Source organism: Schistocerca gregaria, chromosome 2, assembly GCF_023897955.1.
Source record: "Schistocerca gregaria isolate iqSchGreg1 chromosome 2, iqSchGreg1.2, whole genome shotgun sequence".
In the NCBI taxonomy this organism is placed as follows: domain Eukaryota; kingdom Metazoa; phylum Arthropoda; class Insecta; order Orthoptera; family Acrididae; genus Schistocerca; species Schistocerca gregaria.
In genome coordinates this window covers 405,459,847-405,481,808 of record NC_064921.1, presented here as the reverse complement: position 1 = coordinate 405,481,808, position 21,962 = coordinate 405,459,847, and positions in this window count along the sequence as shown.

Below are 21,962 nucleotides of genomic sequence, written 5' to 3'. Positions count from 1 at the left end.
TTCCTATTTGATTACAATAAAATTTTATAGCTACTTTGCCGAAAATAATTGACTTACCCTCGTACACTAAATGACTCACCAGGCTTCCTTAAGCAGGCTACACTTCCTTCCAGCATTATGAAATGGTGAAACAGGGAATATCCCAAGTATGTACTGTGTTTCATCTTCGTCTTGCTTATTCGTTTCAGAATTCTGTTGACGGAAAATTTGTTTTATATCGAAATATTTGCTTTGTTAAACGCACGTAATTTCATATCAGCGTACGACATTCGACGTAAACTAATACATACTTCGAACTGTCAAAAAAAACTGTAGTATGACATTTCCAGTGATGTGTTAGCTGTGTAGGCAGGTTCCGAAAGCGTATAAATTTTAGAAAAGAATGAGAACCGTACTCTGGGGTGGCTTCTCCTGATGAAGACGACAAAGCTGCTGCGGAAGCTATCATTAAGGCATAGCGCAGTGAACACTTCACCGTATGTGGCGTTGTATGTAACCAAAGAATGTTTCAGGAAGTGCTGTGTTTAGCTGCTGTTGCACATTGGGACGGGCAATTTGATTCCGCCAAGGTTAGGTTACGCCTGTTTTGACAACGACACTTCGGAGAAACCTATAAAGGAAGTTGGCACGACACACATAAGCAGCTTTCTTTCCGCCTTCGTTTAATTCAAGGTAAAGCAGCGTGCTCATTTTTATCGAAGGCACCGCAATTCGCTAACAAATGATGCGCGTGTTCCAGTGGTCACATAATGTTACAAATGTGTAAACGAGAGGCTTTGTGGAATCATTGGAAATTACTTCTAGAATTGTATGAGAATTCTATAATGAATAAAAGATATCTATGCCACCACACTCCCTACGGGACGTGGCCATACTACTAGATCGCTGAGGTTGTTGGCAGCGGTAAACAAAAGGCGATATATACTGGGGTCGCAACTTCCGAGCAAAGCTCAACTTGTCTTCATTATTCTGTGTAGATCTCTGAGCTTACTGGCAGTCGTAAGAAAAAGACAGTCGACCTGAAGGTTACTGATGTGCAAAGATCACAACTTCGGAAAGCATATTATAATTATATTGCGATTTAGTTTACGTGTTCTATTTTAATTGTCCAACGTCGACTTATTCCAGTCAGTTCTAATAATATTCCCTGGGATATGCCATAACGCCTTTTTGCCTAAAATTAAGAGCTAATTGATTAAATTGTTGGGTCGCAGTACACTGGAATTCAGAGAGAAAAATAAATAATAAACTATCGGTCACTTTATGCTAGTGAAAACTGAATATGAAACCAGGGTTTCTACAAGTTTGATATCCACCCTGACTGAACGACCTGTCATTAGCTACATATAGAATTTATATTCAATAACGAAAACTGCAATTACTTGTTATTAATTTACCAATAGCTTTAGTTGTGAATTTCGTGATATCCAGAAGTTGTCCTAGGGGATACAGCAGAGATAGCGGGGCCAATGTTCTCCGTATCACACACCATCTACATACCTCAACAGGTGTGACGTAACTTCCTTCAATGTACCCTTGTTCACTGACAACTTCAACAGTAGACAGAAACATTAGAAAAAGTTGACTGTGTTGGCGGTGTTTGCTTATATTTGTATTTTGAAGCAACGTCTCTTTGAAGGCATCCTTCACTACTTTATTGAAGCAAGTTGCTTACTTTGAAGAATTCTCGCAGGCGAAATTAATCAAACATTCTTTATATATAATTAGTCATCCTACGAATTAATAGTAAATTGCAATCGTATATTACGGCGTTAAGCAGATGATTCAGGGGTTTGCTCAGAAGCCGTTGAGCTATCAAGCGTTAATAAAAAGCAACCGTGGAGTGCCTACAGCGCGAAGTAGGTAGATCTTGTTCAAGAGACAGTACAGGGCATTGTAGTGTGGCACCTCCGGCCGCTTATATACCGATCCAACTATTACCAGGCGACCTACATAAATTAGTGTGTTGTGAGCCCTCAATAGACCACCTGCAGTAAGGAAGCGACGGACTTTCCGCTAACCTACAAGAACTAATCGTCAAATGCTACCACCATTCGGAACACAGAGCATGAGTCGACATTTGGCAAGTGCCATTTCGACAACAATTACACTTGTAGTGAATATTCGTGGGAGTCGAGAGTTGGCACTGACGGAAACAATAGCTGTGGGTACTATCAGCCAATGAGGAGAATCACTACTGACAAAATTTAACACGTTAAAAGCTGATAAATTAGTTAATTACAGTAACTCTACTCATATTTAAATGCATTGTGCAACATGAGATACGGTCACAAATGTTTACTAAGCGTTTTGAATCACGTTCCCTCACCCCGCAACGACGTATCTACATCCCACTGTAGTATGCTTCGCCCCAGAAGTGATGGGACAACTTTTTGCCTACCTACTACAATATTCCTCCAGTATATTTTCGGTTCGTCAGAGGAGTCAGGTAGAGTGAATACCGACAAATCGTATATATTTATTCTCCACTGAATTCAGATATAAATCTATTATCCTTGCTCAGAAGAAATAAAATGTCAACATCTGTAACAAACGGAAATAGAGTATCGTAACTGCTAGAGAAGTAATATGGTACTTAGCACTGGCAACTGCGTCCTTCGTCGAATGAAATTATTGTGCAGTCGCTAACAATAATCAACCGTGTTCATGATATTAAAATTCTGCGATAAGGGGAATCAGAATTTTAATCGCCGTGCGTCGGTTTGACAATTGTTTTGTGAGGGCTGTACTCAAGGGAGTCGAATGTTGGGAAGTGCCACTTTGACAACTATGACGTTTGTAGCGAATATTCGTAGGACTTGAGTGTTGGCACTGATTGCAGTAGTCGTTGTGGTAGCATCAGCCAATGAGGGGAATCACCATTGGGAAAATTTCACAGAATGACAGCCGCCATATTTGCGAGTGTAGAAAATAACATAAGGTATTGCTGATCAGTTATCAGCAAACGAAAAGAGAGAAAACAGTGCGCCGGTCTAATTGAGTCGGGTGTAACTTACCTCCGTGTAATGAAAGTTCACCTGACTTCAGTAGTCTTATAATTTTCATGTCGTCTGACAGGTGCAGTGCAGGAAAGGAATGGACACAGTGGTAGTCTGATCATTTTGAGTCAATACCAGAAACGAATCTGGGACCTACATCTACATCTACTTCCATACTCCGCAAGTCACCTGACGATGTGTGGCGGAGGGTACCTTGAGTACCACTATCGGTTCTCCCTTCTGTTACAGTCTCCTATTGTTCGTGGAAAGAAGGATTGTCGGAATGCCTCTGTGTGGGCTCTAATCTCTGATTTTATCCTCATGGTCTTTTCGCGAGATATACGTAGGAGGGAGCAATATACTGCTTGACTCTTCGGTGAAGGTATGTTCTCGAAACTTTAACAAAAGCCCGTACCGAGCCACTAAGCGTCTCTCCTGAAGAGTCTTCCATTGGAGTTTATCTGTCATCTCCGTAACGCTTTCGCGATTACTGAATGATCCTGTAACGAAGCGAGCTGCTCTCCGTTGGATCTTCTCTATCTCTTCTATCAACCCTATCTGATACGGATCCCACACTGCTGAGCAGTATTCAAGCAGTGGGCGAACAAGCGTACTGTAACCTACTTGCTTTGTTTTCTGATTGCATTTCCTTAGGATTCTTCCTATGAATCTCAGTCTGGCATCTGCTTTACCGACGATCAACTTTATATGATCATTCCATTTTAAATCACTCCTAATGCGTACTCCCAGATAATTTATGGAACTAACTGCTCCAGTTGCTGAACTGCTATTTTGTAGCTAAATGATAAGGGATCTTTCTTTCTATGTATTCGCGGCACATTTCACTTGACTACATTTACATTCAGTTGCCATTCCGTGCACCATGCGTCAATTCGCTGCAGATCCTCCTGCATTTCAGTACAATTTTCCGATGTTACAACCTCTCGATATAAGACAGCATCATCTGCAAAAAGCCTCAGTGAACATCCGATGTCATCCAAAAGATCATTTTGTATATTGTGAATAGCAACGGTCCTACGACACTCCCCTGCGGCACACCTGAAATCACTCTTATTTCGGATGACTTCTCTCCATTGAGAATGACATGCAGCGTTCTGGTGTCTAGGATCTCTTCAATTCAATCACACAATTTTTTGTCCCTGAAACTGATTTCAGAGTTCGTCTATGCAAAATCAGCCAGTTGCATCTCTAAAATACGTATGATGTTACATTATTCAGATTGCCATATAAATTTTATTCCGATGACATTAATCTAAAACTTTCAAAATGACAAATTGCGGATCAGCCCCTTCATTTCCGATATCTTTCAGATGGCAAAGGCTGAACAATAAAGTTTCAGGTTCGCCCTTCGATCAGGATTTTTAATCATTCTGATTCAAAAACAAACTTTCGTACAAAAATAAAATCGTTAATTGACTTGTGATGATGTATTCTGTTGGTTGTGTCCTCTATATTTGCGTCGTTTGGACGGCATGAAATCCTCATAGCGTAATCGCAATGACTGGACAACGATAGTTATTTTTCATGCAGTTTACAAAGGTAAGAAGAACGATCGCTCCGCGGCTGTCGAGACCTTTGACGCAACTGCTAGCATTGTTAGCAAGTTGTGGGCGGGCAGTCCGCTCACTCCTTTGAGCGCTGCGTACACACCCAAGTAGTGTTTACTGCTTCGATCGTTTTAATTTGTTTGAAAGGGATGACATTCAGTTATCCGCCGATCTTTTCTAATTTTGCATCATAACTCTACTGTGTGCCCTGAAAACAAAAGTTACCGCTACGGCACACAGCTCATCCGACAATAGACGCTTACAGCTAGCGGTGCTCAGCCGGGTCTACAGCACAGCGCTGACACGTGGCAACCGCGGACCGAACCCATAAATCATTCGGGCGGCAGGTAGACGACCACTGAGTTAAATGAAGTAATCTGCAGCTATCTGGCAGAAACTGTTTCGTATCGCGTTATTCTTACACCCGTGAGTGTAGTGAGCCTGAATTAAATTCTGTGGCTTTTGAATTCAATATTAAGCCGAAATAAGTTTTATCAGCGGGAGGACGTTAATAATGAACGCAAGCTGAGTTACAGTGTCATCTGTTGTCACTATCTGCACATTAAAATGTTTTTCAGTGTGGAAAATCAAACTTTTTTCTTTTGCTTTCTTTCAGCGATATGCATCAAACAGAAGATCAAATTATGATTTATAATCCCGTGAGTAATTTCGGCTGTGTCCCTGTTGCAGCAGTAGAAAACTTGTGATGCAAAAGCAAAGCACACCACATTTTTTCCCAGTTCTACTTTTATCCTTACCTTCATTAAGAAACTTGGAAGTTTTTCAAGAACTCGCTGTGTGTCTTACAAAGGTCAGCACAATTTCTAAGTCAGTGGACCAGTCTGTGGGTCAGTTACTTCGTAAAATGTGATGTTATGTCGATGTAGTCCACCTTACGGTGCCTGGCGGAGGGTACCCCGTAACGTTAGTTATCATTTCCTTTACTGTTCCACTCGCAAACAGAACGATGGAAAACGGCCATCTATATGTACCCAGATGAGACTTAATTCCTCGTATATATCTTCATGGTCCTTCTTGTATATTGGAGGCAAAACAATCATTATAAAGTCAGCTTCAGATGCTGGTTCTCTAAACTTTCTCAGTAATGTTCTTCGAAAAGAACGTCTCCCTCCCTTCAGGGATTCCCATTTGAGTTCCCGAAGCATCGCAGTAATACTTACGTGCTGTTCCAACCTACCAGTAAGCAATCACGCAGCCCGCCCCTGAACTTAATCCGAAGTGGTACGCATCCCAAACACCCGAGCAGTACTCAAGAATTGGTCGCTGTGCATTCTATTCGCGGTCTCCTTTGTGGAAGAACCACACTTTCCTACAATTCTCCCAGGAAACCAAAGTCGACCATTCGCCTTTTCTACCACACTCCACACATGCTGGTTCCACTCCATATCGCTTTGTATCGCAGCGCCCAGATACTTAAAACGACGTGAATGTGTCAAGCCAGTACGCTACTAATGCTGTATCTGAACATTTTGGATTTGTTATTCCAACTCATCCGTATTAAGTTACATGTTCCTACATTTAGAGCTACCTGACATTCACCACACCAACTAAAAATTTTATCTGTCATCTTTTACCCTCCTACAGTCACTCAACTTTGACACCTTATGTACACCACGGCAACATTAGCAAACAATTGCAGATTGCTGCCCACCCTGTACGACAAATCATTTATGTATATAGTGAATAATACCGATACTATCACACTTCCCTGGGGCACGCCTGACGGAGCCCTTGTTCCTAACGAACATTCGCCATCGAGGACTACATACTTGTTCTATTACTTAAGAAGTCTTCGGGGCATTTACAGATCTGTGAACTTATTCCATATGCTCCTACCTTCGCTAACAGACTGCAATTGGGTCACGGTGTCAAACGCTTTCCGGAAATTTAGAAATATCGAGTTTGTCGGTTGCCCTTCATACATAGTTCGCAGTACATCTTGTGAGAAAAGGGCAAGCTAAGTTTCGCAATAGCGTTTCACACGAACGAGCTATCCTATTTTTTGTAAGGTAGTATTAATTGTTGGGGAACTGGTTAAGGTATTTCTTTAATTTCAGTTTCCTAGAGATATAGAATAATTGTAGTTGTGGTATTTTTGTAGAATTGGCATTTTTGAAAAAAAGAATGGTTATAAGTGCCACAAACAAACACACTGACGGAAAAGTATCGGAGCACCCAGAGCGAGTTGTGCTACATAAACGAATGTTGGTGGGCATGTTTCTACATTTGAAAGATGATTTCTATTCAAATTTCGCGCCAGACCCGTAAGAGAGGCGCTAGTAGCACCACTATGAGGATGCAAATCAAGTTCGCTTCAAATATACGCTGTAATGTTCGTGCGCGCTTGTTACCTTTGAGACTGGACGTGGTGAGTTGATGTTAGCCAAGAATACTTTTAAGGCCACAAAGAAGCTATTGCCAGCACCCCATTGAGTTTGAGCGAGATCGTATTATAAGGCTACGAGTAGCTGGATATTCTTTCAGAAGTACTGCTGAGACGGCAGGAACGTAGCCACAGTTTATAACTGCTGGCAACGGTGGTCACGAGAATGTCCAGTCGCAAGAAGACTACGGACGGCCATGTGGGACTACCGAGAGGGGCGTGAGCTCTGGCGCACCGTACTGCATCTGCAGCAGCAATTTGAGCAGCAGTTGGCACCACAGTCACTCAGCGAATCGTTACAAATCGGTCACTTCAAGGACAGAACCGAGTCAGGCGTCCTGTAGCGTGAGTTCTACTGAAGCCAAACCACCGCCATTTGAGTCTTCAGTGAATCAAGAGCTCATTGGACGACAGTGTGGAGAGCTGTTTTTTCTGATCTGCCTCGATGCCATTGATGGACGTGTGTTGGTCGAAAGGAGGCCACTTCAGGGCGTACAACTAATCTCTCAGCGTGCTAGACGCAATGGACCTACACCGGAGCTATGCTCTGGAGTGGGATTTCGTGTGACAAGAGGAGCTCTCTGGTGGCTATACCATGCACCCTCATTGCAACACTGTACGTCACTGTGATGATTCGAGCTGTTGTGCCGCCATTCATGAACAGCGTCCCAGGAAGTGTTTTCCAACATGATAACGCTCGGTCACATACCGCTCTTGTCACTCAACGTGGTCTACAGGGTGTCTTGACATCCTTGATCACCAGACCTGTCTCCACTCGATCACATAAGGGACATCATCGGACGACAATTACTGCGTTATCCACTAACTCCATTAACCGTTCCTGTATTCACAGACCAAGTGCAACAGGCACGGAACTCCATCCCACAAACTGACATCCAACACCTGTACAACACAATCCATGCAAGTTTGCATGTTTGCATTCAACATTGCGGCGGTTACACCAGTTATTAATGTACTAGCATTTCACATTCGCAATGGGTTATCTCGCTCTTACATTAACCTGTGGCCTTGCGATGTTAATCTCTTAAACATGTTACTTAGACAATGTATTCTCGAAATTTCATTACTCTACATTAGTTATATTTTGGGTTTCCTATTTTTTCCCCTCAGTGTATTTATCATCATCCACAAAAATGCGACTGTGTCGTCTGTGTTTGTTTTCAGAAAAATAGGCTGTAATGTGAAGGGCAAATAAATGAATATTCTCAGTTTGTGGCGATTTCTTGAGTGAAGTGTATTTTCTTCCATAATGTCTAATTGGTCGAACTTAGTATAAGCTGTGGAGTATCATAATGACCGACGTTAGCGATATTGGTCTGAACGGTTTTGCAAATGTTCTTTATTGCATTTCCGGCGGGCTTGGTGGTCTAGTGGTAAGGTGGGAGCCGGGAGCGAATCCCGGCCAGAGGCGTAAAATTTTGCTATTTGCTTTATTTTAACCTTCATGTCTCATTGATGCAAAGGTACTCCTAAAATGACACGTGGTTCGGATTCCACCCTAAACTGTAGGTCACCTTTCCCTAGTATGATTGCTGCGGTGAGACACGGGCCATGGAAGCCGTCTAAGTGGTGTCCAAGTGAAAGAACTTGAGAAGAGGCAACTCCGCATTCATCTTCCTTTTATTGCGGGACTCTTTCCTCTCCGAGTGGTTGTTGTTGATAATTAGCGAGCATCAATTAACTCACTGGGATAGGAGGAGGAACCGTGTGACGAAGACCTCCCGTCGGGTACACCGTTCTCCTGGTGCAAGTCTTTCGACTGTACGCCACTTCGGTGACTTGCGCGTCGGTGGGGATGAAATTATGATGATTAGGAGAACACAATAGCCAGTCCCTGAGTGGAGAAAACCTCCGACCCAACTGGGAATCGAACCCAGGCCCTTTTGGATTGACATTCTGTCACGCTGACCATTCAGCTACCGGGGACTGACACTCACTGGGATGTAACCGGGTGACGTTGCCGATAACTGAAGATATTTAGATAGCAGCACACCCCGTCGTTTTCAAGACACCACTGCAGGAAGTAAGCGCTGTGAAAGGGAATATAAAACTTCGTATATCAGACAGAATCGGGAAAGATAACTCACACACACTGTAAATACTAGTCTCTTCTCAGACCAAAGATGACCGACGTAGGAGTTGTCGATAGCGAAATTAGTCCCTGAGTTCTTTTTGACAAGGGATAGGGGGATTTCATGCAGAATTTAAACAAAAAGCGCCTTTTATAAGGTTACTTGCAAATTTAATTCCAACAGCTTCTTTAATAACTCTATCCCAGTAGCTGGATGTACCTGCCAGAATCTACGTGGGCCAAGGCAATGGCATGCAGTGGCGTATTTGCTCAGATGTTGGAAGTGTGTATATCGCTTACGCTGAGTCCTGATAGTGGGACCAATATACGACATGCCACAACTGCAAGGAATACGCTGGACACCCGGCTTACAAGAAAGTAATGCCACCTTTTGTGGAACCTAAAATACGTTTCTTTTTAGATGGTGGACGAAAACCCCATCTCACATTTCCACAAAATACGACCAACCTGTTCGAAATGTTCCCTGGGTGAGGCAGATAGGCCGGAGACTTTGATGCCACCTTGACATCATCATCACACCCAGTACACTTACACAGTTTTCAGCTGATCGACAGCGCAACGCCGTGGGTTCGACCATCATCTAACATCTGGATCCTTTTCCGTCTCGTAAAGGAAGACCCTGATTTGTATAAGCAGGGTACCTACCGTATTCCTTGTGATTATGGCGTGTCATATATTGGTCAGAGTATCAGTGAAACGTCCCCAAAGAACAATTTACACTCGACTGTGCTTAAACTGACACACAATAGTTTTTAGCGCAACGCAATCTGACTTCCAAAAATCCCTACGAAAGAATGGCCCTGACTAACATTAACCTATACCTTTCACAAATCACTTACCTCACAAAAATCTTCGTTACTCAAGCTACTGCAATACATCGAGCGCCACTACTGCCAGCTAAATAAAAGATTCAAATTACTGAAGGCACTAACTACTGATAGGTATAGTTAGCAAATGAGAGATTTTAATAGAGAACAAACAATGTATTTACCTTAGTAGTCATAATATATATATCATGACACCAATTCTTACAAATTTCAAAACTCCGCCATCTCTCTACCCACGTCCACCACTGCTGGCGGCTCACCTCCAACTGCGCAACGCTACACGTTGTTAGCATCCAGCTGCCGCTGCCAGACACTACAATGGCGAGTATTACAACAATGCAAACTATCCACAGACTGCGCACAGCGCAGCCAGTGATTTTTCATTCAGAGCGCTATGTGGGGTTACCAATAAGAAAACCTAAACACCCTACTTACATAGCCCCCATGCTCCCCACAAAAAAATTTTACAAATTGTTTTGGGCAGTGGCCAATAATGATCTGATAAAATTTTTCATAATTACTATAACAAAGATATCAAAGGCACACACTTATTGATACAATGTTGGTCAGAAGCTAAAATTTTCTCACAGTCCATAAAGACAGTCCTGATCATTCATCATTGTAAAATTGCAGTGTTTTTCTCAAAGTCTGTAGTAAAAGTGCACTTGGAAGTAGTGGATTTCTAAGCAGTCTTGAAGAAGTAGTGTTGTCCTTCCAACGAAAGAAAGTGCTGACTCTCGACATACAGACAGGTAATGGGCCACAGCAGAGTCAGTCGACGCTGAAGACTATCGGTAGGTAGGTCATCACAGAGCAGACCCACTGTAGTCCTGGTAGAGATTACTATTGGTGGGCCACCAGAGGTGCAGACCCACTGTAGTCCTGGTAGAAATAATGGTATTGGTGAGTCATCAAAGGTGTAGACCCACTGTAGTCCTTGTAGAGATGTCTAGCAGCCAAGTGTTGCGACTGTGCAGGTGCACAATCACCATTGAAGAGTCTTGCGGAGAATATAGCAAGTCCATGAACCACCACTTGTCCACTCACAAAGAATTTGTTTGAAATGTCCTTAGAACCAGCAATGCTGTTATCCAGTCCCTTGCTGAATTATTAACACACGTGCAAACACTATCAGTCCCTACTTCTCACATATTGTCCATATACTATGACCAACAGAAACGTGTGCATTGAAATTTAATTTGCAAGTTATAACATAAGAATACAATAACTAAGGTACAAAATACACCATTAAAGAACATAACAATACAGATAACATTAGCAGTAGTACAGGTTTCACAAAAGAGTCGAAATAGCAAATACATCAGTGTTACAAAAATTACGACATAAGTACATACATAAAGTTCAGAATAACTTTTGAAACATCAACTTCACACATGAGCATTAAAACAAAACACAATAAATAATGTCTGAACATATTTACAAAGAAAATAACATAGTATTTGAAAAATTCTACAATATAAATCTTATTAGCTAAACACATAAAGACAGGAAAAAGACAAATACACAAGGGTACATAAACACATAGAGGGATAATACGAAAGGAAAGGACAGGGTTTGTTTTACTGCAGTATTTTGCATAGAGATCTCCCTTCGTTCTTCATTATTTCCAAAAAGTCCTATCTATACCTGATTTCTGAACTTTTTTCGTATAACCTCTCAGTGCATTTCTTCAAATTCATCGCAACTCATTCTCTTATAGGCTACCCCCTCTTAAGCTAACTTAAATCTACTGAGTTCAGATGCTTAACTAAGGGACGAGGCAATGCAGCAGCACAAAACAATTTACACAAACAGCAATGATAAAAAAATGGAAATTGGCAAAAAAGGCAGCAATATTACAACTAATATAAGACAACGTGCAGCAAACAAGAAAAATAAATCAGTAATAAAATTGGTTTAACCTAGTAATACAAAGTGACATTCAGTAGCACTATGTATGGCAAACAGCAGCAGCAAATACAATAATTTATAGCTAAACATGACAAAGCTCAAGCAGAAAAAATATTACACTAAAGACAACAATGCAGATAAGAGAAATGTATATTAACATCTTAATGTCTGTATGATTAAAATGGTGCACCACTACTTAGTAAATGAAATAAATTACCAAGTACTTGAAAAGAAAATTATGTATGCAGTTCCTGTGAAGGGCAATGTCTTTTTGTGCTCCCTCTTTTTTTTGGAAGTATATCACGAAGTTATTCTTTACTGGGTCTGTAGGCATAAAATATTTATATTAGTACATCTATAAAATTTTACTTTAACCAATGCTGCAGGGCAGCTAGAAACTAGATATTAAACAAAATAGGCGAAGCTAGGCGTGAAACTTCGTTTGCTAGCATAAGTCATTTCATAATGCAGTAAACAATCTTCCAACTAGCAAGACAATAGACATGAAACGTTTCTCATCATTTCATTTCAGTAAATATCATAAATTAAGAACTCTACAGTGTAATCATGTTTTCAAGTTTGAGGGTGTCGTATTTACGATGCTTTCTACAAAGGAATGTCAATAGCGAGGATAATGGCCTCTTTTTTTTTTACCTGTGCCTCTGACAGGCACACACTAATGGCTTTTTTTCCAGGCGCCTGTCACGCAGCTGGGTGCCCACGACGCTTTACGTGCAGGTGGTCACTTACCTTTCTTACTGAAAAATTTACGACATCAGTTTCCGCTACAGTGACAGTCACATATAAAAATATTTTCACAAGTTGAGAATTTGCGTTACAAATCTGTAGAAACAAAATCCTTTAAATATAATAGTGTCCAAAAAATTTTCATCAGCATTGTAATACATTCACGCATTTACATACATTTCATAACTCCTTTTGCACAAACCAGAGTCCCTAACCACTACTCATTATTCCTTGCTTTATTACATATATACATATTTGTCGACACTTCTTCAATATTTAATCATAAGAAATACATAGCATAATCAAATTCCTCACATAGCATCAGCCTATTGATCATAAACATACCACAACAACGTAATACACATCGTCATCATAGCATCATAAATCCTCAGCCAAATCTCAAAATCGTCGTGGCTTCCTATTTCAAAACCTAAAAAAAAATCTGTGCTCATGTCAAAAGTGTCATCTACCTCAAACGTACTTCAAAAATCATGACCCCATACCAAATACATCATTCAAAGCTCTCATAGTATCACAATGGTTCTGAAAAAATATGAACAGTTCACAAAGTACAGACAAAATACAACTTCGTAAGTGTGAAGTAATCCAATGGTGTAATTACGTAAACATCTGTCACTGATGTAGTAAAATGAATGTTAGTCTCTCCCAGTTAAATAACCAGATATCTGTGTAATTTATGTGTTAGTGAAATATGGTACCGATGTGTAAAGTTGTATAAGCAAATACCAAATTAGCTATGGCTCCTTGTGCTTGCCAAACAAATGGTACACAAAGTAGGCGTGTACCCCCCTGAGGAATAATGTAATTATATCCTCAGATGTTACAGATTACAGCAATGGAATGAGATGTACCACGGAAAACTTTCTTTGTCATTCAAATATGTTGAAAAATAAATAGTTTAATGCGTGTCCTGCAGCGCTAAATGTGCGTCTTGCTGTAAGACAATCTCTGTGGAAGTGTCGTAGCTATCGTCCTCCGATAGCTAAGCTCTGCAGAAGTCAATGTACTGACCTCATGATAAAAAAAAGTGAAACACTTTGGGTATAGATATCTTAGTTATTACGCTTATTGCCGTGATGAAGAAAGTACTGTGCTGTAACGTATTGTTGTGCTACGGAAAAGACTGTCTCCTTGTAGCTATACCACAAAAGTTACTACTAAAACATGTTTTACTTTCCAGAAAAATTCAGAAAAACTGTGCAGATATAAAACATAAACACCGCAAAAGCAACATTGTAAATTGTCACTCATTAGTAGCGTCGTGATAAAATCGTGTAGCTGTCACATAAACTAACCACTGTGTCATCTGGTATCTCACAGGAAGTACTTTAAATCCAGAATGTATTTTGAAGTAAACCAAAATGTTGCATTAAAATCTCATTAGCAATACTGGTAAATGTTCTAAGTATGTGAGCCTTATAGTCGTTACGTAATCGTGCAACTAACAAGCAAGAATGTACACACGCAATAACACAGTGATGTCTGTTCACTATAACAAAGCACTCGTAAATACTGTCTAAATATGTTCCGTAGGTTCTAGACTGGAATGTAAACTTCAAACATTGTTGCATGTTAACAGTTTCTCAGTGTGACAAAGCATACTAGAAATGTGAAGTGAAATGTTTTATGACAAAGACAAAGTTAAAAAGCAGATTATATTTCAATAAACGGTTTTACATGTGAAATGTGGTGTAAATCTTTACTCTTCCTCAGTATGCAGCAAATCAACTTGAAGTCAGTCATCATGTGGTATACGGCAGTAAAGAACACTGGAATTTTGCTCAAGGTTAGCTTATGTTATTTTTCTCTGAGCCAGCCGGCGCACATGGCTGCCCGCGGTGCGAATCATCGTCTGTTTCTTTGTTGTCGCGCGTCGTTATTGGGATTAGGAGACCTAACTTCTACCAATTCACCTTGCCGAGAGGGCACTGCTCTGTTTGAATCCCGCCAGTTCTGATGCAATTCAGGTCTGTCGTTACGATCATATCGTCAGTCGTCCTGTCGGTAATTTCTGTAATCAATTGTTTGTCGGTCATGTGGTGGAGAATTTCTCCCTGAATTATCACTGCGCGGTGGACCCTTGGGTCTGAAGTTATTCTGTCTCCCGTGATAATAATAGATCTGGTTGCCATATTGTCTGTTTCTATGATTCTCTCTGTTATATTCATTACTACGGAAATGCGATCTTTCTCTGTAACTATTACTCTGCCAGTGGTTGTCATATGGGTGGTGTCTGTTTTGTTCACGGTTTGCGTTGTAAGAATAGCCTTGTCGTGTCCAGTTATTATTTCCGTCATCGCGGAATTGTGACGGATATGACCTGTAATTGTAGTGTCCCTGTTTTCGCGTTCCGCGATTTTCAGTGACAATTTCCAATTCTTGTAGCAGTCCCTGAAAAGCTTCAATGTCATTTTTGCAGCACCCTGCCAAAATCACATTCCTTAAATGTTCAGGCAATTTCATTATGCAAACGCGGATGAGTTCTGACGGGCTGTATGGGTTTGACAGGTACTGATTCTTGTGCAACATGTCTTCAAAATATTTCACAAGACTGGAAAATTCAGATTGTTCGAAATGTTTCATCATCATGATGCCATGTTTTACTCGGTCTTGTGTGGCTTGGGACCAATATGCTCAGAGGAAGGCATGGTAAAATTCTCCTTCACTGTGGCAATCATGAATGACCGATCGCATTCTTACAGCTGGTTCGTTCTCTAAGTAGCCACACATAAATTCTAATCTGTGCTCTAATGACCAGTTGGGAGGAAAACAATGAGAGAATTGATGGAGCCACGCTTGTGGATGAATGTCGTTGCCAGAATTCTTAAATGTTTTGAATTTACGTGCAGTAATGAACAGCTTATAGTCAAAATCATCGTGTCGGCGGGTAGCATATCGTTCTTTGTTACGTCGTGTCGGCAGTTCCATCTCAAAATTCGGTGCACCTTGCCAATTTCTTTCACAATTTCCGAAATGCCCTGTGTTATTATTTTGTGGCTTTTCCGTATTTATAAGTCCCTCTTCCCGTGTTGGAGCGCGACTGTCCTCTGAAATACGTAATTCTTGTATTACCTGTGTCAGCTGATCTTGCACTTCCCGGATTTCTCTTTGGTGTTGTGTATTAATTTGATTCTGATTTTGTTTGAATTTCCTAATTTGTTCGCACTCTTCTGTATCATTCAGATCATCATCTGCCTTTGTAGTTAAGTTAGTGAACTGATCTGAAAGTTCGGCTACTTTCTCCGATAGTGAATACATTTCCTCAGTGTGTTTTTCTGAACCAAGTTTCAGAGGGTCCATTTGTGTTGAATTCGAATCTACTGTGACCTTTAAGTTTCCCTGAGTTCTTGCAAGTTGCGTAACAGAATCGGTGGATGCAACTGAGTCCATTTTAGCTTGCAAGGTGTCGTGATTTTCACGAACAACAGTTTGCAATTTTTTTATGGCTGCTTCGTGTTTCTGTAATGCGTTTTCATGCCGCGAAAAAATAGGTTTAAAATGCTCACAAATTTGTGTTTTTACGTCATTACAGATTTTTTGACATTTCGATTCAATGTTATGTAACTCAGTAGTTAAATCGTCACGTGTTTGTTCAAGTGTGTTGTCTAACTTCCGAAGATTTTGTTCCATTGTGTCCAATTTTTAAGATTATGTTCCATTGTGTCTAACTTTTGAAGCTTTTGCTGTGTTTGTCTCTGATTTTGTTCCATTGTGTCTAACTTTTGAAGATTATGTTCCATTGTGTCCAACTGTTGCTGTGTTTGTCTCTGATTTTGTTCCATTCTGTCTAACTTTTGAAGATTTTGTCCCATTTGTTTCTGATTTTGTTCAAGCGTTGTGTCTGACTTTTGTAGCCTTTGTCCCGTTTGTTGCATTAACTGTGATAACAGTGCACTGGTGTCTGAAACATGTTCCTCAGTGCTTTTCGGCAGTGCATTTGAACCGGCAATATTCGCATTTTGAAAATCAGAAAATGTTCTTGATTTATTTGAGAAAACGGTGAGGACGCAAAATCTGAATCTACAGTATTTGCAAGATTGTGTCCTGTCATTTCGGAATCCTGAGGCGAGCTGTTGCCGACTGGTCGATCGATAATGCTTCCCTGTTCACTAATATTTTCACTGCCTACACCATTATTTGCAGCCCACTCCATTTCCCAATGCGCTATTACCAAATTACTACTTTGAACGTTAGTGAATTCATTACATGGTGACGCTAACACACTGCTTTCGTCCTCACTGTCATTTCTCAGTTTACTTTGGAGCCTAGTGTTACGTTTTTCACACGCCATTATTGTCACAATTTTTCACACGACAACACAGAAAAACACAATTTGAAGAACAAAAATAATAGAACACATTAACACAGCACTGAAAATAATATCTAGTTAATTGCAAGCGCAGCTGAGAAATACTTGGTGCAAATCTACATGCATGCCACAACTGTAAAACTGTACAACAAAGAAAGACTGCAACTACAAAGGAAATTCTCTCTATGATTACGCGCTAGCAATAAACAAAGGCTACACTAACTACACAAACTACAAGAAAAAATCAGAAGATTCCAGTGAGGTATCCGTGGCTAAGGGTCGACATATGAAACGTCCCCTTAGAACAATTATATTCGACTGTGCTTAAACTGACACACAATAGTTTTTAGCGCAACGCAATCTGACTTCCAAAAATCCCTACGAAAGAATGGCCCTGACTAACATTAACCTATACCTTTCACAAAACACTTACCTCACAAAAATCTTCGTTACTCAAGCTACTGCAATACATCGAGCGCCACTACTGCCAGCTAAATAAAAGATTCAAACTACTGAAGGCACTAACTACTGATAGGTATAGTTAGCAAATGAGAGATTTTAATAGAGAACAAACAATGTATTTACCTTAGTAGTCATAATATACACTCCTGGAAATGGAAAAAAGAACACATTGACACCGGTGTGTCAGACCCACCATACTTGCTCCGGACACTGCGAGAGGGCTGTACAAGCAATGATCATACGCACGGCACAGCGGACACACCAGGAACCGCGGTGTTGGCCGTCGAATGGCGCTAGCTGCGCAGCATTTGTGCACCGCCGCCGTCAGTGTCAGCCAGTTTGCCGTGGCATACGGAGCTCCATCGCAGTCTTTAACACTGGTAGCATGCCGCGACAGCGTGGACGTGAACCGTATGTGCAGTTGACGGACTTTGAGCGAGGGCGTATAGTGGGCATGCGGAAGGCCGGGTGGACGAACCGCCGAATTGCTCAACACGTGGGGCGTGAGGTCTCCACAGTACATCGATGTTGTCGCCAGTGATCGGCGGAAGGTGCACGTGCCCGTCGACCTGGGACCGGACCGCAGCGACGCACGGATGCACGCCAAGAGCGTAGGACCCTACGCAGTGCTGTAGGGGACCGCACCGCCACTTCCCAGCAAATTAGGGACACTGTTGCTCCTGGGGTATCGGCGAGGACCATTCGCAACCGTCTCCATGAATCTGGGCTACGGTCCCGCACACCGTTAGGCCGTCTTCCGCTCACGCCCCAACATCGTGCAGCCTGCCTAAAGTGGTGTCGCGACAGGCGTGAATGGAGGGACGAATGGAGACGTGTCGTCTTCAGCGATGAGAGTCGCTTCTGCCTTGGTGCCAATGATGGTCGTATGCGTGTTTGGCGCCGTGCAGGTGAGCGCCACAATCAGGACTGCATACGACCGAGGCACACAGGGCCAACACCCGGCATCATGGTGTGGGGAGCGATCTCCTACACTGGCCGTACACCTCTGGTGATCGTCGAGGGGACACTGAATAGTGCACGGTACATCCAAACCGTCATCGAACCCATCGTTCTACCATTCCTAGACCGGCAAGGGAACTTGCTGTTCCAACAGGACAATGCACGTCCGCATGTATCCCGTGCCACCCAATGTGCTCTAGAAGGTGTAAGTCAACTACCCTGGCCAGCAAGATCTCCGGATGTGTCCCCCATGGAGCATGTTTGGGACTTGATGAAGCGTCGTCTCACGCGGTCTGCACGTCCAGGACGAACGCTGGTCCAACTGAGGCGCCAGGTGGAAATGGCATGGCAAGCCGTTCCACAGGACTACATCCAGCATCTCTACGATCGTCTCCATGGGAGAATAGCAGCCTGCATTGCTGCGAAAGGTGGATATACACTGTAGTAGTGCCGACATTGTGCATGCTCTGTTGCCTGTGTCTATGTGCCTGTGGTTCTGTCAGTGTGATAATATGATGTATCTGACCCCAGGAATGTGTCAATAAAGTTTCCCCTTCCAGGGACAATGAATTCACGGTGTTCTTATTTCAATTTCCAGGAGTGTATATATCATGACACCAATTCTTACAAATTTCAAAACTCCGCCATCTCTCTACCCACGTTCACCATTGCTGGCGGCTCACCTCCAACTGCGCAACGCTACGCGTTGTTAGCATCCAGCTGCCGCTGCCAGACACTACAATGGCGAGTATTACAACAATGCAAACTATCCACTGACTGCGCACAGCGCAGCCAGTGATTTTTCATTCAGTGCGCTATGTGGGGTTACCAATAAGAAAACCTAAACAGCCTACTTCATCAGGACTGCTGTATTGAGCATAAGTGCCACACACGCTTACCACAACCGAACAAATCAGCCAATGCTGACCATGGTGCTGGAATATCATAACACGCAGATGCTAGCTATTGGGATGATGGTATTAAGAAAACTATTAGAAATAGATTAGCAAGTAACCTTGTAAACGGAGACTGCTGTTTTTGTTTAAATTCTGCATGGACTCCTCCTCTCTCTATCGTCAAAAACACAGAGGCTGAATAAATGCTCCATCACTTGTTGATTATTAATTTCACTATCAATAGCTTTTAAACGTCGGTCATCTTGGGTCTGTGTAGGTGTTAGTGTTTACTCTGTGTGTGAGTGTTAGCCGGCCGAAGTGGCCGTGCTGTTAAAGGCGCTGCAGTCTGGAACCGCAAGACCGCTACAGTCGCAGGTTCGAATCCTGCCTCGGGCATAGATGTTTGTCATGTCCTTAGGTTAGTTAGGTTTAACTAGTTCTAAGTTCTAGTGGACTAATGACCTCAAAAGTTGAGTCCCATAGTGCTCAGAGCCATTTGAACCATTCTTTTGTGTGAGTGTTGTCTTTCCGGAGTTTCTCTGGAAACCGAGTTAAATTCCCGTTTAGAGGGCTTGCTTGTTGCAATTATACCTTGAAAATGGTAGGTCGTCCTCATATCGAAACATCGGTGGTTGTCGACGATGTCACCCGGCTGCAATCCAATAAGTTATGTGAAAATCGTATTCGCAGGGAGAAACTCAAGTCTCACACAAGCGAGGATGTTAGGAACTCGCTTCCACAATTTAGGCCATTATTACTCACAAATTCTGAATAAAAGGTAATACATTTCATAAGAACGTGAGTGATGGTTTTTCTACATCTCGTCGAAATAATAAACCATTGCGGATTGGCGATATGCACAATAAATCATATTCTAATTACTCTGGCTTCTGATCGTAGAATGCCATCACAAGCAACTAAAACCTCGTCAATGGAAGTTTGCCTCGTGTGAGTATTAGCGACCTCGCATTTCAAACGTTGTGCACGATGTGCGCTGATGGCATTCATGAGGAGGCACATTATTTGGGCGCATGCAGATGCCAGCGTGGCTGGGACAAGCGGACAGTCGCTGTGACGAGCCACGGCCGCACGTGGTGGCAGCAAATGAGTGCTTTTGCTGGGGGTGAGGCGCCGTCCAGAAGGGAATGCACCGATGCCAGCGCGGAGACGGGTGGGTGGGGACGTGTTCGGAATTTCAATGCACCGTATAATTCGACAGCGATTTGCTCTCCTGATGCTGGACAGTGTAATGGGATGCCAAATAGTGGACTGCATGCTGCACTGCGATCGTTGCAGAACTAACTAACGAGACGCCTGGACAACGGTAAGCCTCTGTCTGACGTCATTTCTTCATGGTTTGTTGTTCTTCCGTATCTTATACGAAGAGATCAAAAGGATCTAAACACTAAGGTGTGTCAATGATGCGTGCTTGCTTTCATGCCTTGACAGGCATTTCAAAAATAGCACGAAGCTGAGACTGCAGCTGTATTGAAACGTAGTAATTACGAAGACTTATTTCATCATAGTTCTGTGGGACGTTCCTCGCAAGCAATCATGAATTTGGTACACATTTTATCTGAATCAGTACTCTCCCCCCCCCCCCCCCCGCCCACTTTTCCCAATCCACTCCCCCACCTTCTCTTATTTCATTTCCAAACTGTACAGAAGAAGCAAGATGGAAGATACTGTTCTCTTGTAAGCTGAATTGCTTTCAATTCACCGTCATGGTTATCCGTTGTCACAAGATCCATTGCCCCTACTTCTTATGTTTTTTATGTGAGCCGTACCCCAATTTCGATACTGATATATATGTGAGGTAGGAACTTCTGATTGCTGTCTGAGGTCCAACTCTTATCTTCACCCGAGTTATCTTTAATTGTGACTGCACTTATTGTGTTAGACATTATGATGTATTTTTACACCAAAATATGCCATCGCTACTGGTTCCCCGCCCATCTTTCCAGTATGTACTTCGTTGTTAATTATTTCTGATTCCCGACAAGGATTTTTATCAAGTAAAACGTTACAGTTAAATAATGGGACAAATAAATTTAATCTATTATTAAGTGCTCCCATGGTTATTATCAAGTACGATTAAAAGATTTGTCATCCGTATTCTAGTGCAATACTCACAAGTATACCTACCCAAGGGACACACTTCGAGCAAAAAGAGACATATTTTTTCTACATGACCATTCGGCCGTTAAGGGTGCGAAACACGTTGAAACAGTAACGGATCCAAAAAAGTCCAGATAAAAGTTCTATGCTTTTTCAATGTGCGTTACAATGGTGCACAAAAATCTGTTGAAAACCTCCTTTCTTTTGGAAATCCTCTCCCCGGTCCCTCTGTTTTGTTTTTAATCCCGACATTTGAATAATGGAACAACGTTAATATCAAATTCAATCACATATGATGAAGTGGTATTCCAAAGACACATTTATCAGAAGTAAGCCATACGCACACCCGTTATGTGTCCCACCCTTCCATACACTTATTGGTCTACTTTGATGGAAAGCGAAATTTCTTCGGTTGAATTTGTGTTTTCTTTTCAAATTTGATGTAGTTTTTTTTAATTTCAAGTTGTAATCCTTTCAGATTAAAAGGTTCAAATGGCTCTAAGCGCTATGGGACTTAGTATTTGAGGTCATCAGTCCCCTAGACTTAGAACTACTTAAATCTAATGAACCTAAGGACATCAGACACATCCATGCTCGAGGCAGGATTCAAACCTGCGACCGTAGCAG